Source organism: Canis aureus, chromosome 29 (assembly GCF_053574225.1).
Source record: "Canis aureus isolate CA01 chromosome 29, VMU_Caureus_v.1.0, whole genome shotgun sequence".
NCBI lineage: Eukaryota > Metazoa > Chordata > Mammalia > Carnivora > Canidae > Canis > Canis aureus.
Window position 1 is genome coordinate 24,398,557 of NC_135639.1, and position 24,473 is coordinate 24,423,029.

At 43.3% G+C, this 24,473-nt stretch overlaps 1 protein-coding gene and 2 long non-coding RNA genes across 5 annotated transcripts in view; 1 reads left to right on the plus strand and 2 right to left on the minus strand.

Moving 5' to 3' along the window:
- LOC144301146 (uncharacterized) overlaps positions 1-9,301 on the minus strand; it is a 79,091-nt gene extending 69,790 nt beyond the window's left edge. Inside the window, exon 1 of one of the 3 annotated variants that reach the window (XR_013367933.1) lies at positions 7,992-9,301. This is a non-coding gene — a long non-coding RNA (uncharacterized LOC144301146). The remainder of the gene's footprint in view (positions 1-7,991) is intronic. The other 2 variants (XR_013367934.1, XR_013367932.1) reach the window with 2 other exon arrangements.
- The window catches only part of SORCS3 (sortilin related VPS10 domain containing receptor 3), a 586,644-nt gene that overhangs the window by 556,170 nt on the left and 6,001 nt on the right, over positions 1-24,473 (minus strand). The gene's annotated exons all lie outside the window — the stretch shown is intronic.
- On the plus strand, positions 5,736-22,523 carry LOC144301147 (uncharacterized). The gene is made up of 3 exons (XR_013367935.1): positions 5,736-7,362; positions 15,693-15,802; positions 22,321-22,523. It is a non-coding gene; the product is annotated as an uncharacterized LOC144301147 (long non-coding RNA).

Sequence of the window (24,473 nt, forward strand, 5' to 3'; positions counted from 1 at the left end):
AGGAGAACTGGGCCAGCTAGGGAAAGCTCAGGCAGCACAGCAGCAGCCTGGCTTCCAAACACAGCTAGGTTGGGTCCAGGACACAGGCCTCAGCCACCCGAGATAAGCTTGGCTTGTTGCCAAAAAAGGTTGGGCTTGTCTGGGGTGTGGATGATGGGTGCAGCTTTCACTCCAGGCTGAGCTTGCTCATCGCTCTTATTCCACGTGTACCAGCGAATGTTGGATGGCCATATTTGAAGAGCGTGGACACTGAGACACCAAGGAGGCACCCACCATGCCTATTAATCTCATGCCCCAGCCATTATGATCTGAGAGACGGGGTCCACTGGCACTAGGTAAAAACTGAATTAAAATAAGAGGTAGCCTGGAGAAGAGGAGGCTCATATGATCTGGATGGAAGGGGAAAGAAGACACATTACCACCATTCCTCACTATAGAGAGCATGAGATTGAGCTGAAGTCTATGATGAAGATCATGACTGAGATAGAGACACAGAAAGAGAAGAGACAGGAAGAAACAGAGATATGCAGGAGGACTTTGCTTCTGCAACATCTGCTCTCTTGCTTATAGATCTTCCTTTGGTTTACTCTCCCTCTGGGTGCAGCAGAAAGAGTAAGCCCTGGTTCTCAGAAGACCTGAGTCCTCAGGAAACCTCCAGCCCTCATTGGTCATGTGACCTATTGATTACAACTTACCTCGGTTCTCACGGTGCCTGAAACATAGGAGGCACCTAGGAAATTCTTCTTTTACTATTATTTTTAGCATATGTCATCTCCTCCTGTTGTCTTTAGTGCCTCTCTGATTCTTGCTCATGTTATCATCATTATTACTCCTTCTTATAGATTAGCTTTTACTTCTTTCACATACTTAGCACATAAAAAAGAAACTCCAAGTGGATTACTGTCCTAAATGTAAAAATTAAAACAAAGCATGTTTGGGAAAAAAAAAAAACAAAGAAGATATCTACCTGACACAGGAACAAACAAAAATTTTATAACCTTAAAAGAAAAAACTGATAAATTTAACCCCATTAAAATTAAGAGCATCCCTTTATAAAAATATACCATTAATAGGATAACAAAGCAAGCCAGAGACCAGAAGAAGGTATCTGTAATAAATACATCAGACAAAATATATCAGAATATAAAGAACTCCTATAAATCAATTTTAAGGAATAGACAATTTATTATAAAATGGGCAAAATATTTGAACAGGTGTTTCAATAAAAAGGATATCCAGGAGGCTCTGGGTGGCTCAGTGGTTGAGCATCTGCCTTTGGCTCAGGTCATGATCCCAGGGTCCTGGGATCGAGTCCCGTATCAGGTTCTCCATGGGGAGCCTGGTCCTCCCTCTGCCTATGTCTCTGCCTCGCTGTGTCTCTCTCATGAATAAATAAATAAAATGTTTATGAAAAAAATAGGATATCCACATGACCATTAAGCATATGAAAAATGGTCAACATCCATAGTCATCAAATTAAAAACTACCTAGGATATACCACTACACATCCACCAGAATGGCTAAAATAAAATTTTTATTTTTATTTTTTTTAAGATTTTATTTATTTATTCATGAGACACACACACAAAGAGAGAGAGAGAGAGAGAGAGAGATGCAGAGACACAGGCAGAGGGAGAAGCAGGCTCCATGCAGGGAGCCTGACATGGGACTCAATCCAGGGTCTCCAGGATCACACCCCAGGCTGAAGGTGGCGCTAAACTGCTGGGCCACCGGGGCTGCCCTAAAATAAAATTTTTAAATAAAATATTACATATATCAGGCCTTGGCAAGGAAGTGGCAAAGCTGAAAATATCATACATCGCTACAGGGAGTATAATTGGTATAACCATTTTGAAAATTGATAGTATTTACTAAAGTCTATTTTATGATACAGTTATTCTACCCTTGGATATATATCAAGGTAAAGTAGAGCATATACACATACATGCGTGCACGTGCAAATGTAAAAATGTGTGCATATAGCCAAAAAATTGAAACAATCCAGTTGTCCATCAATTATAGAATGGACTAAAAAATTGTGTATATCCCTACACTATAATACTTTACAGAAATAAAAGAGAACAAATTAAAGTTCTATATAGCAATAAGGCTAGACTTCAAAGACATAAAGTTCAGTGAAAAAGGCCAGACACAAAACAGAACATATTACACATATTAGTTATCTATTACTAATGAATTTCACCAACACTTAGTGGCTTAAAACAAGAGACATTTACTGTCTCTACCACTTCTGTGGGTCAGGAATCCCAGTGCACCTCAGCTGAGTCCTCCAGCTCAGGGCTGCTCACTAAGCTCTGATCAAGGTGTTAGCCAGACTTTGGTGATCTCAAGGCTTAGGGAAAGATTTGCTTCCCAGATCACCCTTAGAGTTGTTGGGCCAAGGGCTTCAGTTCACCAGCTATTACCCAGAAGGCAGCTCCCAGCATGGCAGCCAGCTTCATCAGAGCAAGACCCAGAGAAGGACCAGGGAGAATGCAAGCAAAATTCAAGTCAGTCTTTTGTAACCTAATCCTAGAAGTCATATTCTATCACATTTGCCATACCTTATTCATTTGATATGGGTTGCAGGGGCCAGTCCACACCCATGGGGAGGATATTACACAAAGGCATGAATATCAGGAGGCAGAGATTGCTGGGAGTCATCTCAGAAGCTACATACAACACTCTATTATTCCATTTATGTAAATTTTTTAAGAACAGGCAAAATTTGATAGAAATCAAAATATTGATTACTTCTAGAGAGAAAGGCTATTGATGTGAAGGGGTAATGAAGGAGCTTTCTGAGGTGCTATAAATGTAAAGTTCTATAGTTTTATTTCATTTACCTGGTGAGGTAACATCAGTGTAATCATATGTAAAAAATTGAGATGTATGATTAAAATCTGTGTACTCAGTGCATGTATATTGCACATCAATAAACACATGGTAGGGTGAGGATCTAGTAGTCCCTGCCTTCTTCACTGTTATATGTGAGGATACAGAAAGATGAACTGAATTCCTGAAGGTCAGAGTAACCCCGCTCACCTGGTCAGTGTGTGCATGTCAATCCACATACATATGCGGTTGAATTTCCCCTGTGGCAGTACCATGTGAAGAGAACCATTTGCTCTTGGAGGCAGAGGACTACACCTGTTTAATTTGCTCTTACAGCCCTAAGATCAGGGTCACACTTGGAAAACCATCTCCAGTACATGACATAGTTCTCAGAAGTCCGTTCTATACCAGGAGTTACACATTCTGGGCCCCTTTCATCTATGGAGCCTGTAAATTATGAAAAAAAAATGCCAACTATTCTGATCCTTCTAATTCAAAATTTGAAAAATCTAGATGTGATCTAGGTTATCGTCAAAGTTTTGCACTGATTGCAAAAGGGTTAACAAACTATCAGAGAAAATACAAGTAGTACATTTAACCCTCTTAGTTACAGTGGACTTTGACAATACCGGCACACAGTAAGACTTTATAGGTGTATCTCATGGAATCTGAACATTAGCTCCATAAGAGAAATACTAAGGTTCATGCTCATTTTGTAAATGAAGACATTTACACCTAGAGAATCTAAGTAAATTGCTCAAGATCACTTAGTAAGTAAGAGGTCCGACCAGGATCCAAAACCATGTCTATCTCACTCCCAAGCCTGGGGTTTTAATTAATTCATTATATGAATGTTCATGAATCACCTAAAAAATAAGCCACTTACTAATTCTGTTATGTTCCAGTCATAAATGGTTGATAGAATCGATAAAGAGCCCCCTTATCAGTTAGACTGAGATACTCTAGGTCTTAGAAAGTATAAGCTTAGATTGTAAATGCATTTAATCTAGTTTACTAATTAAAAACTGTACATGTGTGCGCGTGCACGTGTGCACGCGCACACACACACACACACACACACACACACCTGTCACAGTAAGGTATAACAGCAGAGCTCCAATCAATAAGATGCTCAGCTGAGATGAGTAGCCTAGACTTTGGAAACCAAAAAGAGACCAGTCTACCATGTTAGGAAAGAGATGATGAGGACTTGAACTCCAATAGCAAATACTCCTAAAAGCTCAGCATGGTGGCACAAATGGAGGGCAGTAGGCTTCCTTAGATCCATTGATTGCCCCAGTGGGGCACAAGCATAGGAGTACCCAGAGGTGGCCTATGGCAAAGCACCTATAGCTCATGGAAACCTAGAAAGCATTAAGTTACCTGCCACCGTCTTACAGACTAGGACCAATTTTACTAACAGAAAATGTTGCTGGACCACATGAATACAATATGAAATCACAATCAACATGAACCATGCAAACAAGCTATTGAACTAAACATGACTGGGGGCACCTGAGTAGCTCAGTCAGTTGGGTGGCCAGCTCTTGGTTTTGGCTCAGGTCATGATCTCAGGGTCCTGGGATAGAGCCCCATGTTGGACTCCATGCTGGGCATGGAGCCTGCTTAAGATTCTCTCATTCTCTCTCTCTCTACCTCTCTCTCTCCCTCCCTCCCTCTCATGTGCTCTCTCTCTTCCAAATAAATAAATAAATCTTGAACTAAACGTGATTGGCTAACTGGGGGGAGGGAGTTCCCTTTTAATTCTCATTCATCACTTATCCATTCATTTAGTAGCCAAAATTTGATAAGTCTCTAAGAATATTTTTTAAGGGTGTAAAACCTAGCCATATTTTTTTTCCTATAAAAAGAACCACTGCTCATTCATTTTCGCAACAGATCTTCTAGCCCAATCCTTGGGCAAACCAAGGATCTTTTATATCAGATAAGAATATCTTCTCTCTCTTGAGCAGTTTGCAGTCTAGAGAAAGAGAAGGTGGGGGAAATGGCAGAGGAATATGGCATCAAGGGAGGAGGGCTGGCAGGAATATTTCAGACAAACAGACAAGCAGGATGCGGGCAGAGGAGAGCAGCCAGGGATGAGGGTAATACCCGTAGTGCCCAGCAAACAAGCTCAGGCAGGTCAGAGCCTCTATGAGCACAGTGTTTGAGCCCATACCTACTAGATGAAGAGCCATGTTCCAAATTTAATACCATACAAGAGTCAACTCCCGCTCACTCTCCAAAACTTCCTCACCGAAGCACCACATTTATTTTCATCTCTACTGCGCAGTTTTAACTGTGTTTTACTTACTTAATAATTGTCTCTGTGTACACACACACACAAAACTACAAGCCATGTGAGAGGACAGACTAGAGCTTCTACCTCCAACTCTTGGCTCTGCCTGTTCCAGCAGTGTGACCTTAGACAGGTTATTTAACCTCTCTGGTCCAATAGTTCATGAATATTTTATGAGGGGCAAATGAGAAATAATTATAAAATCTAGGGTAGCCCTCATTAAAATTATTTAATTTTCCCTAATACAGAGCAAGAACATAGAGTCCAGGGGCCGTATTCACTAACTCCTCCTCTTCCTCCTCCTCCTCCTCCTCCTCCTCCTCCTCCTCCTCCTCCTCTTAGATGAGGTTTACTCTGGCAAGCCATGGTCAGACTCTTCATTCAAGAATCCAAACAGAAAAATCCTACATTCCTGCCATCACTCGGTATTTTATTGGAATTTCATCCCCCTGGGCAGTCTCAATCCTCTTCTCTCCTCTCCCCCTCCTCCTGCCTGATGCTATGATGCCACAATCCAGTCTCTGTGACTCGGGGATGTTTCCATGGTGACAAGCAGTGATGTCATAAAGGGATAATTGTTACAGGGCTGAATGAAATCTGGCACTTGATGCACCCTGCCTCCTTATATAAGGGGGGGGTGGGGCGGGAGACAAACCCTGTGGACACGTCCCAGAAAATGGGAAACCGAATCACCAAAGGGATGGCAAGGGGTGATCAGAGAGAGAGAAAGTTCCAATCCCTTCCACACACGAGCAGCCCCATTTGGAAAAGAACGGATTTAACAGACCTCACCAAGACAAGAGTCATTTTTCACCAGAGAAAATCAAAGGAACAAGCAAGAGGCAGCGACTACCGGAGACTCCACCTTCTGGTCTAGCAAGATTCAAGCAGAGAGTGGCTTCATCCAGCAAAGCCCCAATGAATCACATATTTATTGAGTAAAAAGCCACAGACTGTTTCCTACCAAAGCCTTAGATCGCCACGTACGTCTGATTGCTCCAGAGACAAACCAATGTAATTTTCAGCCCAACATGTTTTTTATCATAACAAGTCTTAACCAAGAACAATAGCAGTCACCCCAGTTTAATTCCTAGAGGAATTCAAACCACCTTGTTAAGAAAATTCCCAGAGGAGATTGTACACAAAAGAACATCCCATAATGCTGTCTGTCATCTCTAGGTTCTCTAAACGCAAGGCCAGCCTTTTTTTTTGGCGGGGGGGGTAAAGGAGTGCCTGATATAGGGGAATATGGTTGGATGGATGAAGTAAGGAGAACTTTACCCTGAAGAGCAATGCTTGGAAGGACAGAAGCACTTGAACTGAAGAATCTGATCGAGGTGACCATCGTCCACAGCCAGTTCCTTTTCTATCTCTTAAAATTGCAGATTGAGTGATTGCCACAATCGTGAGTGCCAAGGAACAGGTCTTTCCCAATAAAGTTTCCCTTGGTCCCACAGGAGGCTCTGTGAGCCAGTGCTTTAGACAATGCATAGTTCTTTCTTCCTCTAGGCAACTGCTTTTCCTGAACACTCCACTCTGCTGCTGGCGAGTTTGGCCCACAGCGGTAGCTAAATACGTGTGCAGGGAGTGCATACTTTTATGGCCTTTGTCATTATTTATGAACTAACTTCAAAGGGAAGTCATTTCCATCCAGAAAACCTGACATAGGCTTTTCCTTCCCCACCCATGCATAGAGATAAGTAACTCTGCTTTCTCACTATTCCGGTGAGCAGGAGACAATGTTTTCCGGATGCTGTTATGGGCAGCACCAAGCTACCTACCGTGTCTCCCAGAAAAGCCAAACGGCCCAGAGGTTCCATTTCTAAGCCACTCTCTAGTCCCCAAACATGTCACCATCTCTCATACCTCCTGACCTTGGCCCATGCTGCCTCTTGGTGGAAAAGAGCCCCACCTCCATCCTCCCTTCACAGTCCCTACAACCAGAAGATCTGGGTCCAGATCAAATGGCCCAGATCCTCCTCTCTAAATGATTCCTTCTAAGAAGGAGTCCCTCCTCCCTCTCCTGTTTATCCCCTCCACTACAGTGAGGGCTCCCTGAGGGCAAGGACTGGTCCTATTCTTATTGAATAATGGGCTGGATCACATGCCCTGGCATCTGCAGTAGACATATGCCAAGGTGAACAGTGGGACAGAAGCCAAGATCCTTGTGCCCTGCAAACCTTCACTGCCAGCTTAAGCTCTTCCAAAGTAAAAACTGACTTTTAAAAGTAAGTTTCAGAGACTCAAGTAACTAATGTTATCGACAAGGGTCCCTTAATAAGATGGAAGAGGAGCAGTGTGGTCAACTGAGAAGGCCTGGGACTCTGGAGACCCAAAGGCTGGCTCTGAGCAAATGGTTCATTCTTCTGAAGCTCCAATTTTCTCATCTATAGAGACAGGGAAAGGTGGACATTTGGGCTCAAAGTCCAGTTCTGACATTCTAGCTCACTGAAACAGTATGTGGCATTTTCACATCCTGAAATTGGAGAATGTTCTACTTCAAGGATGATTCCTCAAGGCACTTTACTGCCCTCCTAGGTTGAGATCGTCCCTTTCAGCTTCCCTTAAAATCCCCCCTCCTGTTTACTGCTCACCATGTACTCATGGCTGGGAATGGATGACAAGACCCCATGAAGGGCAGACTGTAAAACAAATGGAACTGCCCCTCCTCTTCCCAAGTACCTCTGAGCCTAACCTTGGCCAAGGTCCCCTCCCTCCTACCCCCCAGGCACCAGCAAAGCTTTTCCTGGGTCCTGCCTGAGCCTGGCAAATTCCATTATTTTGCAAAGGCATCTCTGTGTACCTGTATATCCTGTCATTCTCCCTGTCCATGACAAATGCCTGATATAAAAATTACCTTCAGAAATGTGTTAAGTCGGGCAGCAAGCACATCCAGAGGTTTGGGGAAGGTGAGAAGGCTGGAGATTGGTGGAGATGGTCTTCATTACTGTGCATCAGAAAAATAAAAGGAGAAAGAGGAGCGGGGGCAGGGGGTGCCAGGGTGAAGAAACTACTGGTTCATTCACCAGCAGCATGCATGTGTTGAAAGTCTATCCTGGTTGCTCAGCAACCAAGAAAAAGCATTTCAGAGAGCAAGGGGCTAATTGGATAAATGAATTAATTAGACATTTCCGGAGTCGGGCCGTAAATGACAACAGGCGTGGGTGGCCAGTTTTCGCTAAAGTGTCTTCCTACCCCTACCTGAGCTTTGGTCCAGCAAATTGAGTGAGCCAGGGAGAGTGGGAGCCAGATAACAATGTGTCAGAGACGCTGTCCTGGGAGGGGCAGGGGATGGAGGGAAGGCTGCCCTGCACTAAATGACCTTCGAGGTCGCTTTCAACACTAACATTTTATCAGTTTTGCCCTGCAGGGTAGGGAGGGGGAAAAAAAGGAGTAAATCCCCACTCTGGCAGCCTGAAGGTATCTTAACAACCTGCTTTCCCACATCATCCTGTGGGGTTTCCCTTTGCTGTATTTAAAGCAAGCAGGTTCCCATGAAAGCCAATAGACACTAGTTGTAGGGAGTTTGCGTGGGAAATAAGATGTTTTGTTGGTGATTGTTTTTTTTCCCTTGCTCTGCTTTGCTTCCTCCTGTTGGCTTCCTTTAATTACAGCAGAACCCCACTGGTTGCTCTAATGATGGAGAGGGCCACCGCGAGGTGGTGCAGAGCTCCTGAGTGAAGGAGGGAGCAGGCTGGGGGGGCCAGGGAAAGAAAGGCAACCAGCAGCTACCAGAGCCCCAAAGCTGGGAAGGAGAGACAGCAGGGCTGGCTTCTGGTTTCACTGCCTGAAACAATTTACTGGGAGCCTCCAGGCAAGCTGCCATGCCTCTCTGAGCCTTTGTTTTCCTTCCCACCAAGGAGAGAGGATGGGTTTTGTGATGGATTGAGAAGGATTGATGCCACTACTAATTGCATCTCATCCTTGCTCAAAACTACTAAGGGTTGCCTATCGCCAATAAAAATAAAGCCAAAAAAGCCAGCAGGACGTGCAATGCTTCCATAATCTGGCCTCACTTTGTCCCCCTCTCTCCTGGTTCCCACACACACCCTGTTACTCTTATCTCTGACTCTTTATTCCTCTTGCTCCTGACCTAGAAACACCAGAACTTAAGAACACATGCTCAGCTTAGAGATGAACAGGATGGTCTAATTGGGGAAAAGTTGAGGAGTTGGAAATGCATCTTAGCCCTAGTGGGGTACTTGAACCTCACAGTCCTGGGGCCTGGCCCTCATTGTTGGGACCAGGTGGAGAAGGGGGCTACAGAGAGGCTCTCTGGCCCTGCCTGCAAGGAGCTCTCCAGTCAGGCGGGCCCACGCGGGAGCTGTGGCTCGGTCACTCAGCAGCTGTGTGACCAGGACCAGGAATGTAACCCCTCTGTGCCTTTATTTCCTCATCCTTACAAGGACGATGTAAACATAATAGTAGGCACGCAGAAACATTAAGGATTAAATGAGATGCTGAATGCAGAGCTTACAACTCAACATCTGGTACACGATGAGAATACAGTAAACGTCTGTGATTTTTATAAAATTATATCTTTGTAGAATGAAATAAAAGTTCATCTCCTCATCTCTACACAACCATTCGCTCTGGTTCTCTCAGCCTGTCCCTACACCCAAACTCTATAAGCTCCTCATTTCTATGTCAATAATATAGCAGACTCCATGACCTGCTATTCTCAAAAGGTATGTTCTTCTATTTCACTACCTGTTCCGTAGCTTACTAGCTCTGTGACCCTGGCAATTGATGCAACCTCTCTCCATCATGGTTTTTTCATCCATAAGGGACCGGTACAACAGTAGCCCCAACTTGTTCACTGACATGGGGAAATGAGATGACACATGCAAAGCACCCAAGACAGACATCGGACACATAGTAGGTCCTTGGTAAACATTAGATCATCTTCCCGAAGGTTTCACTCCGGGTGCCAGTGTAGAATTAGCATTTCCATCTTCCTCTATTTACATGTACTTATCTTAGATTTCAAGTTCCCAGAAGACCACAGCAAATCTGAATTGTCTCTGTTCAGCATCTGCCACAGCATGGAAGCACAGTTCGGAATTTACTCACAATGTGTTCTGAACTATTGCAGGATGATATATATTATTTGTAAATACATAAAAGTGCCCGAACCACAATGCATTGCTCATCATCATTCACTACTTATAATGACAAAGATAATAATGAATACAGGAGATAACAACTCAAATATGGAGTGTGCCTGTTTCTGATCGCAGTTACATAGAAATAAGTCTCCCACAAAAAAAGGCTTCACTGAGACCAAGTCCCAAGTATAAGACTGCATTGGACATGCATGGCCAGCCTGTCAGGGCTCTGGCATAATGCACCCAAGCCAAAAGAACACGTTGAGGGTTGAAGAAGGCACGGATCTTGGAGTGCAAGAAGTGTTTTTATTTTCACAGCTGAAGAATATGGAACATGAAGGGGGCAGAGGGTTGGAAATGTTGGCTACTTCTCAGCCCTGAATATTACAAGCCTTCTCCGCATCCCCAAAGACATGGGCCCCTGTGGTAGAGGAAAGGAGAAGAGGGGGAGAGATGAGGGATAGGGCAGGAAAAGGAAGAATGGAGGAACCAACAACCCCCCCAACCCCCACCCCGCCCTGTGCTGACAAAGAGAATTCAGAGCAATGGGAAGTCACTGAACCGTATTCACAGACTTTCTGTCTGGGCAGTGAAAAAGCTTGGGAAGTAGATAGTGGTTTTGGGTGCTCCACAATGGGAACATAATCAATGCCACTTCAAAACAGTTCAAATGGCAATTGTTATGTTATGTTATGATATATATATATATATATATATATATATATATATATATAAAGACTTTTTATTTATTTATTCAGAGAGAGAGAGAGAGAGGCAGAGACACAGGCAGAGGGAGAAGCAGGCTTCATACAGAGAGCCTGACGTGGGACTCGATCCCAGGTCTCCAGGATCACACCCCAGGCTGCAGGCGGCGCTAAACTGCTGCGCCACCGGGGCTGCCCTATATTACATATATGTTTTTAAATAAATAGATTTATGGAAGGGAAGGGAGACAGTACAGCTCTCCCCAATTCCTTGCCTCCTTAACCAAAGAAAATCCAGTATTAGAAGCATGTGACCAAGGGGTACCTGGGTGGCTCATTCAGTTGAGCACCTTTCTTTGGCTCATAACATGATCCCAGAGCCCTGCATCTGGCTCTCTGCTCAGCAGGGAGTCTGCTTCTCCCTCTCCCTCTGCCCTTCTCTGCCCTGCACTCATGTGTAGTCTCTCTCTCTCTTTCCCTCTCAAATAAATAAGTAAAATCTTAAAAGGAGGAGGAGGAGGTGGAGGGGAGAAGGGGGAGGAGGAGGAAGAGGAGGAGGAGGAGGGGAAAAGGAAGAAGCAACCTATGACCAAAGCCAGTCTTTGGTCAGAGCTATTGCTCTCAGCTCTGAGGAGTGTTCTGAGCCTCAGGGAGGGGTCAGAAAGGAAATGAGCATCTCTGGCCAGAAATGGCATCAGTATTATCCCCAATATCTGTGATACAGAGTCAACCCAAGTATCCATCAAAGGATGACTGGATACAGGAAAGATGGTACACACACACACACACACACACACACACAATGAAATATTGTTCAGCCTTAAAAAGGCAGGAAATCCTGTCATTGGTGACAATGTGGGTAAACCTGGAGGACATGATGCTAAGTAAAATAAGACAGGCACAGAAAGACAAGTACTGTATGATCTCACTTACATGCAGAATCTCAAAAAGTCAAACTCCTAGAAGCAGAGAATAGAAAGGTGGCTGTTGCCAGAGGTTAGGAGGCAGGAGAAATTGGGAGAGGTTGGTCAAAAAGTATGAAGTTTCAGTTATGCAGGATGAAAAAAGTTCTGGATACCTAAAGTACAGCAGGGGTGACTGTAGTTAATACTATATTACATACTTGAAATTTGCTAAGAGACAGATCTTAAATGTTCTCACCATCAAAAAAAAAGGTAACTATATGAGGTGATGATACATTAGCTTGATTGTGGTAATCATTTCACAATGTATGCATATGTCAAAATATCACATTGTACATTTTAAATACATGCAATTTTTGTTCTTTGATTAAACCTCAGGGAAGCTGGAAAAATGTCTAATAAAATGCAAAGGCCTCAGGAAAGAGAACTGAAGCAGGGGAGGACTGATGTTAAAACATGTTTCCAGTGCAGGGAGCAAGAAGACAGTGGAGGGTGATGGGCAGAGGGGAAGGAAAGAGCCAGGAAGGGGAACCAAATACCCTTCCCTGGTCCAGTTCTTATTTCACTTGAGGCAAACGCTGGCTCAGCCCCCAGCCCTAAGAGTAGACATAGGGTTCTGGGGTGTTTCAGATGTCCTTCTGTCTCTGGAAATCCCATCTTCTGCCCAAGACCTAACCCAGGCACAGCCCTGCTTTACTTGCCATAAATTCACAAGAAATAATGGATGCTAGCCAGCAAACAAGGAATTTAGGATGGACTTGTTAGAAGCAAGATTAAACTCTCAGTTAAAAACAAACAAACAAACCTGAAACCCATTTTCAAGAAACCACATTAGTAGCTTAAACCAAGAAGAGGAGCCCAAAGCCTGGGTAGCTCAGTTGGTTAAGCATCTGTCTTTAGCTAGGGTCACAACCCCAGAGACCTGGGATCAAGGGGAGCCTGCTTCTCCTTCTGCCCCTCCCCCACTGCTCATGTGCACATGGGCTTGCTCTCTTGCTCTCTCTCCCCCTCCCTCCTTCTCAAATAAAATCTTTAAGAAGAAGAAGAAGAAGAAGAAGAAGAAGAAGCAGCAGCCCATATGACATAGAAGCATGCAGAATGTGGATATAAGCCTATCTCTTCTTCCAAGTCACCTGCTTATATCTGAAGATGCTCATTCTTACCTCTTGCCATCCGCACTTCTTCTAGGTGCCTCTAAATGGGACTGGGTCTGCCCTGTTCTGAGATGAAAAGAGAAAAGGAGAGCCATTGCTATTAGCCCATCCATCAGGCCATTACAGGGCTCTCCTCCCAGGATACATCACAGCCCCCTCCTTCCCCACCCCAGGGCAGGGCAATGGCAGTGTTGAGAATGCAACTTCCCTCTCCCCTTCACACACACCCTCACCATGGGCAAAAGGGCTCTAAGGAGAATACCGACTATGAGGCAGACCATGCTAATCTGCAGAACCTCTTACCATCTAAAACTCACCTTCCAGTATCCTCCACCTCAGGTCAGGAAACTTGCCAAGTCTTTCAGATTCACTAAAGCATCACAACAGCTGTGTAAAATAGTGATTCTAATCCCAGTTGTATAAAGGAGAGAACCAGGTTGCAGAAAAGTAACCTGCCCAAACTGACAGTGACAGGCGGAGTGAGGTCCACTGGACCCAAGCATGACTATGCCACCTAGAGTATCCCTCCCCCAGTGTCTCCCCAAAGTCACCAAATGTGTTCGTTCTACCCAAGACTCCCTTCTGGGAGAAAAAGTCCTAGATTGTATTGAGAACTTCATGGAAAATGAAAGAGCATCAGGGTGTGGCAGAAAGAGCACTGAACGACGAGTCAGGTAGCTAGACATGGGTGTGGGTGCTTCCACCATCTTGATCACTCCACAGTCTCACTTGGTCATGCTTTCCATATTTAGAAAAGGATGTGGTTAGATCATAATTTGTTCTTTCTAGCTCTCAAATATTGTCTCTCAACAACTGGTATTTTAAAAGGATCTTGGTGACAATAATGTTTAACCCAAAAGAATGACTCTTGCATTGTGAAGTTTCTAGCAAAAACAAAGACAAAATCACACAGATAATACTTCCTGCTGCCCCTAAGAAATCACACCACAAGTACAAGCAACTTCTGCTATGATTTAATAACAAAGGCATGCCCTTAAATATGTCTGGAAATGTATAGTTTATAATACCCTTTCAAAAATGTGATTGCATTTTGATTTCTGAAATGATGAAAAAGTTAAGGAAACGTAAGTCTGGGTTATTGACTGATGTGGGCCATTTCATTTCGTAAAACTGGCAGGTGGTGATGTGAAGGCTGGTCTTCCAACAACCAGAGGGATACTCCTACATGTGCCTTAGGCTTGGATCTGGAGTTCTATTGCAGCATGAGCCCATCCACACACCTAAGCTATCCCCATCACCATCATTACCATCATCATCCACAATGATCTTACTGGAGAACATAACAGATCCAAAGTAATAGTTGCTGAAACAATTAATAAGGAAGCCTAGTGCTGTTTCAACACTTAAACCCAAACACCTGCCAACCCCACCTACAAGAAAGTTTGGCTCTGCTCAGAGACATGTACACATAGCATGTGTGCCCACACATGGCCTCCCATTATCTTCTCTCCTCATCTCAGCTCCTGAAAACGTACACTGATGAGTCCTTTCTTCCCAGTCATGATCCTTTCAGCATCCCTTAGTCTGGTACTACTGACAGACTTGGCTGGGGCAAGAGACCATCAAGAAATCACAGGCTTTCTCCCCTGCCTGCCTACATTGTTACGGGGTGTGACAATGGTGTTCTACACCATATAATCAACCCTGCCCCTCCAACTCCATTTCTTAAAAAATTCATAAGTGTACAAGAAAGAGAAGAAAACACAAAATAGAACCAGAAGGGGAAAAGGCAATCGTGAAATGAATTTGACTGCAGAAGCTTACGTTCCTGCAGGCATAGTAGATATTAATAATTCAACAAAATATTACAGTAATTACTATACTTTGCAAAATCACAACAGTGCACTTTAGCACAACTCCTACCAATCTCCCTGCAACTGCAATTAATAAATAAAACACAATTCCCTATATTAAATTTGTTGTTTAAAAGCTAAATATTTTATCAAAACTAATATATTTTAAATAATCAGTCAAGACTAAGAAAAATCCCTGGCCCCTCATGTCTCCCCACTTGAAAGTGAAATCCCATCTTCACAGCTAGCGCAGAAACTGACTACAACTCACAAGAATACACTGAGTGTTTGGGCTTGAAGGCACCCATTGAGGGACCTGAGGACCACTTGGCTCCAGCACTCTGCTGGAATCCATGTAGGCTACTGGAAAGAGAAGGGGGAAAGAGGGAAAGACTAATTCTTTTGGACCATGAAATCTGACCTACCTCATTCAGCTCTAGGAAAATCCATGAATTATAAAGAGAGGTGAGGGGCAGGAAACCACCAAAGGCACACCTAAGTATAGCCCAGAACAGGTATGAGGCTAATGACCTTGAAACATAGGTGAGCCTTACTTTGTTATACTCTAGTTACGCTCCCACAAATTTGCTACATCCAATCCATCAAGTTCTGTTGATTTCACCTGCTGTATCAGTTAACTGTTGCTGCACAAATGCTATGGAGTAAACCACTCAAATCTCAACTGCTTATTCTCACAAGAATCACTTATGCTCATAACTACATAGGGCAGCTGGAGGTTGGCTGACATAGCTAGGCTCGGCTGGGCTCTTCTGCTGCTCTTGGCTAAGTTGGGCTAATGTAGGCCAGGCTTGGCAAGGAGTGGCTGTATATGACCTGTCTCATTCTCCTCCCCAGACCAGCAAATAAGCATGGACATGCTTCCTCATGGCTACTGCAGAGCACGAGATAGCACGGAAACACCTGATGCCTCTTGCTAACAACTGGCACTTCTTCTGTTGACCAAAGTAAGTCTCAAAGCCAAACCCAAAGTTAGAAGGTAGAGAATGAAGGCCCCACCTGTAAAGAAAGGGCACTCCCAGGGCACAATACAAAGGGGGTTATATCGAGGCGTGAAGAATTATATAGAGAAGCCAACAATACCATCAACTACACTTGCTAAATACTTCTTCAGTTGCCTTCTCCTCACCCACCTCCATGGCCACCACCCAAGCTATCACCCTCTCTAGCTACAGCGACAGTCTGGTCTCCTTTTCCCCATCTATCCTACAGAGTGATCAGAGTGGTTATCTTTAATGCAAATTTAATTATAGGACTCTCCTACGTTAAACCCTCCCAATGTCTTAGGATACAGAATAAATTCCTTCCCCTGGACCCATAAAACCCTACCCATGCCTGTATGTCTAGCTTCATCTCTCACCAGCCTCCAACCCATACATCCTCTGCTCACCAGCCTCCAACCCATACATCCCAGCCACAATATCCTTCCCTCTGTCTCTTCCATATACCTTCTTCCCTCACGTCCCAGACGCTCTGTGCCCAGAACATTCCACCCTCTCCTCTTCACCTAATTAACCCAGCATATTTTTGAGACCTCAGCTCATCTGCTTCTGCCTCTCTGCTCTTCTCAAGTTAAATGTGCCTGGTATAATATCTGATAATATCATGAACCTCTCCTTCAGAGCACTGATCACCATTATATACTTAGAGTCCAGCAGCGCCTGCATATAGCAGGTACTCTACAAATACTTGTTGAATATTGATGAATGATGTTTTTAAAAGCTATGTTACATTTTTAAAATAAAAAGTAGCTAAAACTACATTTTTGGGGCTAAGTTTTATATTAAAGGTATTCAATAGTAAATGTCTATGGCAATTGCTCTGTAGTGATTCATCCCCCACAACATGTTGCCGATTTTCCATAAATCAGATTGTAATGCATCAGGTCTCTTTAAAGGGTTGTGCATGACTAACTTGAACGAAGCCACAGGTAGCCCATGCTAGACTTCTCCTTTCCCTACCCTCATCCATCATGAGTGAGAGGGGGACACATATAATCCAGAATTAGCAGATGATACAAAACCAGAAGGTAATCTTAAATCTTTCAAAGATCCAACAGAAATTTTTTTGACCCTAGATTTCTATGTCTAGATAAACCTTCAAGCCACTGTGAGAGCCAGATAAATTTTTGACATGTCAAGAATGAGAAGAAAAAAAAAAAAACTATTGCTGAAGTGCTGGGTGACCATATAATTTATCATCCAAGCCAGGATCTTTTGAGAATTAAAAGCAATCTATCAATATTTATGTCAGGACATATGAATAAGCCAAGACATTCCTGTGACCTCCCTACAAAAGAATACTGAGGATAAACCTCAGGAAAATGAATATCAGCCCCCCCCCCAAAAAAAAGAGGCCAAAAAAATAGAAGCACTAACCCAGGAGTAGAATAAATAGTAAAGTGACGGCAGGAAGGCAGACCTAGAAAGAAATCGGTACAAATTAGAACATCCAATAATACAACTAAGAAGCTATAATATCTTAGTACAATGGTGAAGAAACAGATGTTTCTTCTGTCTAGGAGGAAGATAAAACAATTAGAAACTTGAGAAAAAAAAAAAAAAAACCTGCACAAGAAAGTCACAACCCAAACTAATGTGGCGGGATCTTCAGCAACTGTCAGAGCATAAAATAACCCACCTGGGGCAGCCCAGGTGGCTCAGCAGTTTAGCGGGGCCTTCAGCCCAGGACTTGATCCTGGAGACCTGGTATCGAGTCCTGCGTCGGGCTCCCTGCATGGAGCCTGCTTCTCCCTCTGCCTGTGTCTCTCTCTCTCTCTCTCTCTCTCTCTCTCTCTCTCTCTCTTTCTCTCTCTGTGTCTCTCATCAATTAATAAATAAAATCTTTAAAAAAAAATAACCCATCTGATCTTAAAGCTCAGGACATCCCACAGGTTTAGTCATGAGGATTGTCAACCATGCTATGGGATTTTGTCGTAGATACTAAAACAAGCATAACAGTCTCAGTATTTTATTGGTGGTTTTCTTTCACTGTGGTCTAGATCACATCTCAGGCATTTCTTAAGTATCCCACATTGTTCTCTGTTCTCTAATATTTTCCCAGTATGTTTCTCACATACAAGACTATATGCTTTTTGGGTGTCTAGTCTACATCACTAGACATTATAGCAGATGCTTCCCAAATACTTCATATTATCTGAAAGGAATAAGGCTGAGCAATCAATACAGGTCAAGTCCTGGAACAAATGTTTTTTTAAACATCCAAATTACACTCCCATCTGAGAATTTTATTATATCAGATGTGACTTGAAATAAATTGTACATCGTGCCTGGAATAGGAAGTCTGAGGTTTTTAACATCATGGTATGTGTGCTAATGGAAGCATTTCACTTGCACTGGGAGAAGGCAAAACAAGGTGGTTGCTGGACATGATCTCAAATCTGTTGTGGAAGGACCTCTAGCTGCTTAATAAAGGAGAGGTAAGGTGAACAAACATCTTGAATCCATATCGCCCCTGTTCACATTGCTTTGAGAAGCATTCTTTTTAAAATGCTTCCAGGTGCATTATGTCATTATTTTAACAGTGACATAAAGGGAACAAAGAAGATTGTCCCCATTTCACATGTAAAGAAATGATTGACCTAATATCACATCTAGTTCAGGCTGAGATGGGCCTGCGTCAATTTATGCAACTGTTCCATTTTATAGATAAAGAAACTGAATCCTGGAAAATTCAGTAACTTAATTAGCATCACACTACACAAAGAAATGAATAAATGAATGAGTGAATGAATGAATGCATGCATATCCACTTGGGTAAGACCGAATTTATGCATGCTTGAAAGAAGCATTTTCCAGTACTTTTATCATTCTAGACTCTCTCCTTACTAATGCACCCATTTAAAAACCTTTTGAGGATGCCTGGGTGGTTCAGCAATTGAGCGCCTGCCTTTGGCCAAGGGCATGGTCCTGGAGTCCCAGGATCAAGTCCTACATCAGGCTCCCAGCATGGAGCCTGCTTCTCCCTCTGCCTATATCTCTGCCTCTGTGTGTGTGTGTGTGTGTGTGTGTGTGTGTGTCTCATGAATAAATAAATAAAATCTTTAAAAAAATAAACAAACTCTCATAGACATATACTAAAGCGTCTTCATTCCCTTACACCTAAGAAATGGTGACCTGCTGAAGGCAGTTAGTGTACATCAGGAACTCAAATTTAGGAGTCTCAGCTCCCAGACCAATATTTTTTCCAAAGTATTACGATGCCCCTCACTAATGAGATCTTATAAAGGAGCATACCGATGGCAAGCTCAGCTGCTCTCTGCCCAACTCCTTACGAAGTTCAAGAAAAAGAGAAATTGCACCCATTCCCAGGCAGGAAGTCATCTGCCAACAGGTAGAGGTCAGAATTTTAGGGAGCCTCTGTGTATTATGAAAACCACCACGCACAGGCCCTGGAGTGAGGTGAGGCTCCTTAGTCTTGAGAAATGACAAGGAACACTAATTTGGAGGTGTTGTCCCCTCCTCAAAGCCCAGCACCTTGTTCCTGCACTCAATATAACCCCAGAGTGGGCTCCTTTCTTCTGGAGGGGCCAAGTCAAAAGGAGGACCCTCTCAGAAGTAGGATCAGTGACTTCATCTCCCTCCTTACACCCAGTATGTACCATTGGAGAGCCCTGCGCAGACTTTTAAAAGAGGCTGAGGGAAATTCCTGGCTTGGTGTGATGGTTAATTTTATGTGTCAATTTGACTGAGCAGTGGGGTACCCAGATATTTGGCCAAACACTACTCTGGGTGTATCTGTGAGGGTGTTTGTGGATGAGATTAATACTTGAATCAGTAGACTGAGTAAAGCCCATTGCCCTCCCAATGTGAGTGCCCTCATCCAAGCCATGAAGCACTAATTAGAACAAAAAGGCTGAGTGAGAAATAATTCTTTCTCTCTGCTTGACTATCTTCAAGCTGGGACACTGGTCTTCTCCTGTCCTCAGACTCAGACTCAGACTGGAAGTACAACATCAACTCTCCTAGGTCTCCAGCTTCCTGACTACAGATTTAGGACTTCTTAGCCTCCATTACAGTGTCTGCCAATTCCTTATAGTAACTTATTTTATGGAGATTGATACAGATATAAATATAGATATAGATATAGATCTCCTATTGTTTCTCTTTCTCTAGAGAGCCCACAATAACACACTTGGAAATAACCAAGGTATCTCAATTTGCATTCCTCCAGAAACACACCCTGAAACAAAGACTTGAATTCAAGTCGTTTATTTGAGAGGTGATCCCAAGAAATATTGTTATGGGAAGGGGGACATGAGAGAGGGATGGGAAGGCAGCTGATAAAGCAAGCAAGTTACCACGTAGGCAAGTGGGGCTTAATCCCAATGACTCTGGGAGACAGTGTGGAAAACAAGTCTCAGATTTACCCTACCCCAAAGGGTAAGGGAGCTGGGGTATTTATCCACCAACTTCCACTGATCATTGATAAGTAGCTGCTCCCTATTCCTTAATGGGAATTAATTCTCTGACACTTCCTAGCCTGGGCCTTGGGTGATTAAAGTGAGTTCCAGTGGGCAAACAACTCCTAGCGCTGATGGTTAGAGGTCAGGCCAGCAAGCAGAGTGCCAAGGGGATATGTGCAAGGGAACCAACAGATCTGCTACAAATGGGTAGCCACTCAACCTACACCATTTTCTATCTAGACAAATAATGAGAACATTCTTAACCAACATAATAACCTAGCATGCTCAACCCTTTATAGGCATTGTCTCTAAGATTATCAACAACCCAAGTTCACTAGTATCCCAATTTTCAGCCAGTGGAACTGAGGCTCAGAGATCTGTTCAAAGTCACCGTTGCTTGGGTACTTTCTCATAACCCAGAAGACATTTAAAATTTTGGAGAAATCTTCCAGTCAAAAGTTTGCTTTCAAGTATGAGTAACAGTGACAGCAACACAGTGACACAAGCAACTCTTTTGCCTCTAAAAATAGCTTCCTCTACCTACCACCATCCTGGAAAACAAATGTCTCTGCATCTCCAGTTTTATGGTCTTGAAAGTCTGATTGTAACAAGTTCCTCCACTACATGTAATCACATTCAGATATGGCAGCTTGAGCTACTTTTCTATCCCTGAAAAAAATGTTCGACTCAGTAATTGTTCTCCATCTCCCACTGAGAACAGATTTTAAAAAGAAAAAGTTCATTTCTGATGCCGCAGTGTAATGTTTAACCTGACTCTAACCATCTGGAAGAGAAACTGCCTACCTTACCATAGACACCAGAAAGACTAAAGCACTGAATTGGGCATGTGGGATCGGAGCACTGGTGAGAGAGAGCAGAGATGTCCAGGGTAGGGCCCAGGTCTGGGGAGGCAACAAGAAGAGACCTTCCTACACCTTCAAGGCACTCATTCTTTACCCAGGCAGCTTTAGGTATTTAAGAAAGTATTTATTCCATTCAACTCAATAGGCTTCTATTGACTGACCACCATGCACAGGAAGTGAAAGGGTACAGAGGGAGGAAATGCAAAGGAGACAGGGGAACCAAGCCTGAGCATCGCTTCCTGCTGAATTTACTTCTAGAGTATTAATTGGGTCATTAATGGGTGGCATGGACTGCAGAATGGACATATTTGGACAAAACACCCATTTCTTTTTCTCTGTAGGAAGTGGCTGAATGAGCAACCCCCCAGGACTGAACAGCCCTATTGCCAATTAATATGTATCTTTGGGTCACCAAACAACCCCTCACACAATGCACCTGCAGGGTGCTGCTTCTCTTTTTCTTTCCTTTGGAACAATTCCTTGCACAGCATTTTTTTTTATTATTTCATTCTATTTATTTTCACTTCTTTCCCAGGGCAACACTCCCTCTAGTGTCTGTGTAGGGATCTCAGGTTCCATTCTTGGTACACAGGATGCAGGCAACAAGGGAATACAAGCCAGTATCTTGATGAGTACAAATCACTACAAAATAACTAATGGGTTTGGTCAGTGTGATATTTCCAGGAAAGAGGCTGCAGATATTCTGCAGAGAGTTCTAGTCATGGATATTTCCATTTGACACCAGGCATGAACCAGAGAGAGCTAGGAGATCAAAAGGAGGAGCAAAGCTGGAATGTCAAAGTTCATCCTATGGTTTCCGCGTACAAGAGTCTTTGGCCCTACAGGCTCTATTTGCCAACCAGCCCCAGCAGCCCACTGTTTTCCTAGTTTCCTGAAGCTACCTATCTCGCTCACTTGCTTCAGGAAGTCTTCCGAAGTTAGTTGTAAAGTATAATTATGGATGTCCAAGCCAAGTGAAGCTACTCTTCAACTTTCTGGGTACCTTCCTTAACCCTTCAATGAAGTCCCCCCAAAATATCCAACATATAAGCTGTTAATGAATATAATCTTTCACTTTGTTCTATTTGATTCTAACCATTTCTATTACAAATTCTGAATATGAATCTCAAAGGCTCCAGTCATTTGCTTCTCTATTGCTTCCACTATCACAACACAGATGAGAGACATCACAGAGACTACCTGGCCATGATCAAGAGGTGCCTGAAGTGAGCATCTCCCAGAGAGTTCTGGCCAAGGCTTTGCGATCGGCTCACTGGAAAACCTAGAGCAAGTACCTCCTTCCTCTGCTTCAATGTTTCCATCTGAAAATGAAAGGAAAGCCCTTTCCAAAATAAAAATAATGATTAAAGTAAGATACCTGGAGGGATACCACAGGCCCAGTACTTCTTTTAAGCACTTTGCCATGTACATGATCTCATTTAATCCTGCCAATAGTCTGTGTGAAAGGTACTATTATTACTGCTTTTTTTGTAGATGAACAAACAGTGAAGAAAGAATAACAACTTACCCAATGTCACACAGCTATTAAGAGACAAAGGCAAGATTTGAATCCAGGCACCTGGTTCCAGAACCCATGCTCCAATTTATTTTATAGAGCTGTTCTCAATAAATTCTGAGAAAGATTGCATTGGTGATTAATACAATCCATAAGTATCAATTCAGACCCAGACCAAATAATCCCACAATCTACAACCTAACAGGATCCTTGATTGCCCTATCTAGCTCTATTTCCAGTTTTCCCCCTAAACTAGGTTCTCATCCAGGGTGTGCGAAGTACCAGGCCCCTACGTAGCAGCAGGCAGATTTACTGGCCAGTAGTCCTGTATGACTAGTCCCACAGTACTGCGGGTCCCTCTCATTCCAACCCAGTGGGGATGGCGTCCTTTGCTCCCCATCAAGGAGTTAATAACAGAAAGCTATTTGTACAATCCTAAAGTTCTTAGACTCCATTATTTTTTTCAAATTTACTGCAGCACATTTATTAGCGTAATATAAAGAAAAGCATTTCCATAAATGATTAAACCCCAACTACACTGATCAAAATAAATGAGCAAAATGTGCCTGGTGATGCAACCAGGCTTGATTCACTCACGAATTCAAATAACGAGGTGACTCACAAGAGGCCCCCATTAACAACAGTTAGTAAGATACAGATTGTCCAACATTGAGGAGCTTGATATTTATGGCGTGCAGCCACCTCAGTGGGTGGGCATGTGGATATAGAACACAGCCAGGGGACCCGAGGGAGGAACCCAATCCTAAGCCTCTCTGGTTAGCTTTGTGTGTATAGTCAACTTCGGACTCAGTCTATCCTACCTATAAAATGGGCAGCATCCTACTTCCTCCCCCCAAGGGAAAACACATAAATCCTCTTGGAAGAAAACTGGTCTGTCAACCCCAGGGGAAAGGAGACACTCAGAAGTGAGTAAGGGATGGCTATACAGAGAAAAGGAAGAGCGGAGTCTAGAGCATAGGATGCCATGATTCTGTCTGAGTCCCACACCCCTCATCTCTATGCTGAGTGATTTGCTGAAGACAATTAATCACGTGCACTTCCAACCTTGACATTCTGAGTCTCAATGCCACAGTGTCTTCCCCAGTGGGCCTCTCTCCTCTGAACTCATGGCCAGAAATGACTGCTTGACAATTAACCACATATCACCCCATGGCTTCTATCTTGGTATCATGTGTTATTTACCTTTACTGTTAGCAGTCTCACATCCGAAACATACTGGAAGGCCCTTGAGGCAAATGCTGTCTTATCCTTGTTTCTCTCTCCCTCCATCACACCCCGACTGACCCCGCAGTGCCCAGAACATGGCCAAACACGTAAGAAACACTCAGCAAATGGTTGAATACCTTCTGTAAATCTATATGATCTCTGAAGTCTGAGAGGAAGAAGCCAGGATTATTGCCAAGTCCCTATTTCTCTTTTCTTACTAAGTGGCATAAGGATGCCTCCAAATCTTGAACTAAAATTCATATATGAAATAATCAACCAAGTATATAAATGCAATGCTACTAAGACACAGTGTTAGCCTGTCCTCCCCACACAGCTAAGGCACTGTCTAGTTCCCCAGAGTCAGTTCAGTGAGGGAATGCTGACCTATGTGACAAGCGCTGCGCCACGTGCCCCAAGGAGAAGGGCAAATCTCACATTGAGGGGTGGGGGAGGTGCCGTGGTAATTATTTCATACCTCATCCCTCACCTTGAAAACACAATATGATATAAGATTAAAATAAACAGGTACTGAACTAAATCATGATCAAATGTGTGGTACAGTCTTTAAATTCTACAATTAGGAAAAA